We start from the raw sequence: 7,046 nt of genomic DNA on the forward strand, positions 1-7,046 counted from the left end.
AATAATTCGCCAACTCACCGGGTCATAGCAACACTCCTATTGGGGAACTAGCCGCTCGTCATTAATGCCGTTTGGAGCTCGAGTTTCTGGAAGTGGAATCCTTCTGCTAAGCCACTAAACTTTCCTAAAACGGCGACCTCCATATGACTTAAGTAAAGAAGCTAAGCACTATTTTTACTAGGGAGAAAATATTTTTTGACCACAATAATTCAAAGGATTTCAAACAAACAAAACCATCACTTCATGCATTGTTGACATGTCATCGAAAACAACGAAAATTGATCGAACTTGACGAATCGTATGCCCAGGTATACTATTGGCGTTATGACTTAGATATGTCATCAAGATAATGAAATGTTTCGTCAACACCAAAATTCTGCTGAAACAAAAATAATCTCCATAGTCTTATGTTTTGATGCTCATAATTTTACATCATGGAAATCACAAAATTCATTTTTAGGCTATTTTCTTCGCATCTATGTTGGAAAAGGGATATTATTAGATGAGGAACAATTTAAAATTATATCATTTTCCATTAAGATTAAATAAATTCAGGTTTTTAAGCGTTTCTGGCTAGAGAATATTGAACACTTTTTAGTGTGTAAGGTTAATACAATTGTTAACCAATGAAACATAATTCGCAAATTGTTCATTGATGTATTGCAGTTATTTTAATCAATAAATAATGTATATACGAATACAGTTTGTTTCATTCAATAATGAAATTCCACTCTATCATAGTGAATCAAAACAATTAAGTAACGCGCTGGTTGTTTTACTGGTCGTTTGAAATTACAGGACGTTTGCAATTGCAGGACGTTTGCAATTACAGGTCGCTTGCTATTACAGGTCCCTTGCAATTACAGGTCGCTTGCAATTACAGGTCGCTTGCAATTACAGACCTGTAATTTTGAACTAGCCTGTGAATTGCCACATCCTCGACCTGTAAAATTACGGTAAATGTCCTGCTCCTTTTTGTTACAGGACATTTACTGTAATTTTACAGAAAATAATTTTTGCTGTGCGTACACGTCGAGCTCCATCGATTAACAGCTCTACCTTCTATCACTGACCACACTGACTGGACACTCGATTTCGATTTTTGGCTACTCGAAAAGTTAACGAGCAATGTCGATATCAGACAGAGGCGCTTTGATCGATGTTATAGCCCGGCTGGAAATTAAACCGGACATTTGTTAAATATCGATCAGTTTAGACTACTCGAACGGACTTTACAGGTTGGAGACCATGCTATTAGTCTAATTTTGATGCTCGAAATGCTAATACGCAATGTCGACGGTGGGAGGCTTTTAGCCAAAGTTTGAACGAAATTTTGTTCTAAGTGTCATGTCCATGTGATCAGTGCTCCTATCGAAATACCATGTATATCCAGCATTTGTTCCCAACTATTGATCTCTCCTGTTTCTCTATCACCACCAGGGGTTGAAAATCGTGTCGCTGGCTAGATGCCTGAAAAGATCAAAACGCAAACCATTCCGAATCATTCGAGAGCAGAATGATCCATTTTGTAACATTATGGAATGAATCGCCGAACAAATTATCCTGAACCTTCGCGTGAACGAATGAAGTTATTCCAGCCTACTTGTTATAAACCAAGTTCAATGCGGAAGCCAGTGAAAATAAAGGGCAGCTGTAAATTATATCAACCTAGCATTCATTACTTATTGTAGCAAATTGGTATTACCAAACAATGATCGGTGGCATTAAACCTCCATATAACGGGTAATGGGTGAAAGGGCCCAACGGGTAGGAAAAATTTCTGACGCCATCTTGAAATCAAAGATGGCGGATTCCGCTTGATTTCAATATGCTACGAATGGCTGAAAACTGTCTTAAACACCCACTGTAAATGACTGACAATCGAAATAACCATCCAAGGTAAAAGGGCTCCACGAGTAAAAGTCGAATTTCGTCATCTGACGCCATCTTGAAATCCAAGATGGCGTCTCCGTTTAACTTCCTAATGCTAGGAACGACTGAAAATCGTATGAACCACCCACAATATGGGTATCAGGTTAAAGTAGGGTTGCCATCCGTCCCGCAAAAGCGGGACATGTCCCGCTTTTTTGTTGAATGTCCCGCTGTCCCGCTTTTTCCTCAAAATGTCTCGCTTTTTTTCTTGGAAAACTTTTACAAAGTTTACTGACTAACACTGGGAAATATCAAACTTTAGTCTCAATTTGAATTTGAAAATCTTTCATGTACGTCTTTTTTCAAAATTGACAGCATTTTTCATAGTATATATAAAACAATACTGAATATTCTAAAGTTCTTAACATAACAGTAACATTATTATTATTAAGATTATTATTATTAAGATTATTAGTTAAGCATTTTTGGAGCACGTTCAACAAATGTATGAAGAAAAAATTGGTTAAGTTGCTTCCAAATATTATAAATTATAGAATTTTAGAGATTAATTGTTTCCGCCGGAAACTTAGTTAAAATGCCTTATATTACATATCCCTCTTTTCGAGTCAATTGTTCAAAGTATATAAAGATGGAAGTTTTCTTGAGTTTTCAATTTTTCAAACAAATTGCCAAATAAACAAATTTTTATACGATTTACACAAAGATTTTTTACGCGATCTCAAATTCACCGCTTGCATGTACGACTTGAAATATTTTCTCCTAAACTTTGTAATTCGCGAAAACCGTGGAAAATAACGGGGCATACGGCAAAAAACCTATGTAAATAGAAGTCATGTAACAAAAACTGAGCGAAATCAGTCGGCGTTAAAAACAAAACTTAGTGTACTTTCTATGGCTGATGGTAAACGTATAAATTTGGCTATACAATTAACCTTTTTTTTAATTTTTTCTTAAATGTCCCGCTTTTTTCGGCTGTGTCCCGCTTTTTTTCGAGAAATGTCCCGCTTTTTTCTGAAAGTATCTGGCATGCCTAGGGCTCAACGAGTAGAATGTGAATTTCGTCATCCGACGCCATCTTGATTCACCACCCATCGACTCGGGATTTTAGCCGAGCGAGCACATGTTCGATTGCTTCGGGTTTGCCGCAACTTACGGTCAGATGAAGAAGCAATCAGTGCTGCTCAAGGTTCCGATCAGACCAGTTACACAGGAAGGTGTTGCTCTGTTGAAATCAATACTAATGTTATGAAATCGCTTGGTACATCTTTGTACAGGAGAGATCAATAGTGAGAAAGATCACATGCGGGATATACATGGTGTTTCGATAGAAGGTAGAGCTGTTGATCGATGGAGCTCAACGTGTATGCTCGTGTCGGTCGATTCCATCACGTGCACCGTGGTGAAATTGGCTAACGCGCCGTTATACTGAAGCGGAGATTGCGGGTTCAAGTCCTGCCGGTGAGCCGTTGTATCTTTTTCGAAAAATTCATAATATTTACGGCTTATGCTCTTTCTTTCTTTGATACTTCATGTTTCTCCTATACTTTCCATTACCTTCGAAAATTGAATATCACTCCATCTTTCAATGTTATAAGCTTCTTCAGAAACCTTCAAAAATATACCAATTTGAGTGGGTTATTTTCACCAGTGTATGTATTTTTTGCTAGATTGCTAAAAGGATTAATTAAGGGTAAATCAATAAAACAGAACACTATAAAACCACGAACAGTTCATTAAAAAAAAAACAATTGTTTCTGTAATTGTTTCATTCACGAGGATCAAAAATCCCTTCGAAAAAAATGTTTTCGAACACGCTGCGGCATAAGCCAAACAATCATTTTTGTCAGCTTTTTTACGCGTCTGTCTGTTAATTCATGCTTCAAAGCACAAGAGATGAGTCTCAAGACTTTCAAGTTCGATTCCTTTATGCCGTTCTACAGATAAAAAACTACATTGGGGTTTTTTCTGATTGCATGAAATTAATCACGTTAGATAGTGCCTAAACAAATATTCATTGTGTTGTGCAGTGCATCCCCCGAAAGATAAAACGATTGGAATCTACAGAAAAAATATGTACGTGAAGGCGGCAAACGAGCTCGTTGGAGTTCCAGCATTATCGTGTCAAGTGGAAATTAATTAAATTTCATTTAATATAATTTCCATTCTATCTTCTGATCCGATAAGGATTATCCGTCTTCATGTTAACTTTGTGAAACTGTTGAGCAGAGTCGGATTTGCTAGGCACTTCTGAACTATGCATAGTACAATAATCCATTTTGTCTTCGTTTGAATCCTTTCGGTTCGTCCTCTATTTTCGGTACCTTCTCTTGGTAGATCCCTTTGCATGCAAATGGAATAATTTACATTCAAACGGGAGCGTTCGATTCAATCTGATCCTCTTAAAAACACCGGTCCTGGTTTGCAGTCAATGTATTTCGTCTCGTAACTAGCAAACACGATAACGGGTATGGAAAAGCACCACCGTTCTATGGCATGTTGTTGAACGCGCTTTTCACCCCTTCCAGTCCCAGATTTCTAAAGACACAAAAAGTGGGAACCAACTACGGTGGCAAATGGCGGGGTTCTGCCAACCGGCACCGGAAGTTGTTTTCTTTGCTTCCTGGAGAAAAGTTGCTTTTCATGTGTTACTTATCAGCTTTACGCTGTTTTGTTTATCGTCCTGAGACAAACTGGTTCAGCTAAGCTTCTTTCCTGCCATATATCTTACTCGTGTTTCAGGGCACAAAAGGGTCGGCACATCTATTTTTTTCCTGCTCGCCCAAAGTTTGTTATTACTCCGGTTCAACTACTTCCAACAGATGTGAGCGATAGAGATCGTTCGCTGGCTAATGTAAGGTTAAGAACAAGTGGGGGGAGGAGGCGGAAGGCATTATATTAAAGACAAACCAGTCTCGAACGGGGTTTTATTTTCCTATAAAATCTTTCACTAGTATCCGGTGTGAGAAAAGGAAACATAAGTGTTTTCGAAACGATGCTGATAAATTATTTATTCGGTAGAACGCTAGCATTCTGATAGCGTTCACCTTTACTTTGTATTTCAAGGTGTCTGGAGCTTTGGAGCAGTATAACATGTTTCTCAGATGCGAAAACGTACGTCATTTTTAGACAGTATCTTTACACATTTCGGAAGCACATCCTACAATCGTAGCTATATTCCTATTTACTATGTAGAAGAAAATGTTACAGTGAATAAAAAGATAGGGATCTAAGAAAATGTTCAAAGTTTTTTGTTTTAATTATTTCTAATGAAAAAAATGCATCACATTTGAGAAATTTTCAATTAATTAAGAATAAACATATGTATTTTAGAATGATTTATATAAGACTAGCTGACCCGGTGTGCTTTGCTACCCCTTCCATGGAATAAATAAAGTTCAGTAAAATTGTTTTCATTAAAATAAACTTCTTTTTCAATAAAATTTCAACATTATTCGAAAGCGAACTATTTTTCGCGGTATCTAAGCTTTTAGATTGTCTTGAGTCTCAACATAACTTGAATGTTATAAAGTTGAAGTAGGCACCCTTTATGAAAAACATATTTATTATATTTAATACAATAAAAAAACTCTACAAATTAAAAATAATCGCCCCTTTTTCAAGCGGGAGGTGTATTTCAGGTAAATTTGAACATAATTAATAAGTGTGCCAGATTTTATGAAAACGCTTAAACATTGGTTTCATTAATGATATGCAAGTTACATTTATTGAATATGAGAGTCTTCAGTCATTGAAATGGGAAAGGTCAATCAATTCAATATATCATCTAATTTTGTAAAGACTTATTTGTGAAACACTTACGTTCATAAATTTTAAACAAAAAAAAACTTCGAGGATTTTTGAAATTTTGTCAATTTCTTGATAATTTTGTATGGGACCCCGGATACGTTGATCAGTTCAATAGTTTCCGAAAATTGTTCAAATTGTGTCAAATTTTTGAAAATTTAGTGTATTTCGCTCTCACTCTGTTATCGGCATTATGCACTTTCCAGTGGCTATAAATTTTATTTTATATTTTTCAGAACTGTTTCACAAATTTATCTAGAACAATCTAGGTATCGTTATGCAACAGCAGGGTTAGGTGCAGCATTTGTTTATCTCAACGCTCATTAAATCTATATTTTAATATAATGCAATAAAGTTATCATATCATTTAATGATACCAAAATTATGTTGACATGAGTTTCTCACATAGCGAGATAGTTTTTTTTAAGTTTTTGATTCACCTGGAAAATTTAAAAATCGAGCAATAGGTGTAAAAATTCTTCCATTTTTCGATGTCTGTACTTTACCCAGTATGACGGAGTGGCATACGAGTACTGTCAATGTACTGTTTTTCTACAAAGTGTTGTATGAAATTTGCTATGCGCATGCACCTCTTACAATTTATCGCACTTCTTCGGAAAGAGAATTTCCCGAGTGGTTTGATAAGCATCTGATTGCTGAGACAGTACATCTACGGATTCTCAAGGCTCCGCCCAACTTTTTGCAGAATTTTTTAAAACGAGTTACCAGTCACTCATTTTGGTGGTTTTGTGCCAACGTAAGAACTTATACTACACATATAATATACGGCGTATTACAGGACACGACACTTAACGTTCTTACTAACATAAAAGGACCTTTTATGTTAGTAAGAACGTTAAGTGTCGTGTCCTGTAATACGCCGTATATTATATGTGTAGTTACCAGTCATCGGAAGCCTCTGGTTTATTAGTAACTCCACAAGACCCCCTAGTAAATGAGATAAGTTTGACGATTCTCGAAATCGAGGCAGGTATCGAAGATCTAGACCCTACTAAATCATCTGATCCTGATGGAATACCGAACACGTTGATCAAAGCTTGTTGCAGCGAATTGGCGCGCCCTTTGATGTTATTCTTCAATTCATCGCTACGTGCAAGATTATTTCCATCCATTTGGAAGCTATCACGAGTGACTTCAATTCATGAAAAAGGATCGAAACATTTGGCAGAGAACTGCAGAGGAGTGGCTATACTCTCAGCATTACCCAAACTCTTTGAAAAGCTAATTTATCAACGGCTATATCCTATAATCGAGCACAGGATTTCGCCTTGCCAACACGATTTCTTTAAGAAACGGTCAGTGTTAACGAGTTTGTGCGAGTTCACTAC

This window comes from Uranotaenia lowii, chromosome 1, assembly GCF_029784155.1.
Source record: "Uranotaenia lowii strain MFRU-FL chromosome 1, ASM2978415v1, whole genome shotgun sequence".
Taxonomy (NCBI): Eukaryota; Metazoa; Arthropoda; class Insecta; order Diptera; family Culicidae; genus Uranotaenia; species Uranotaenia lowii.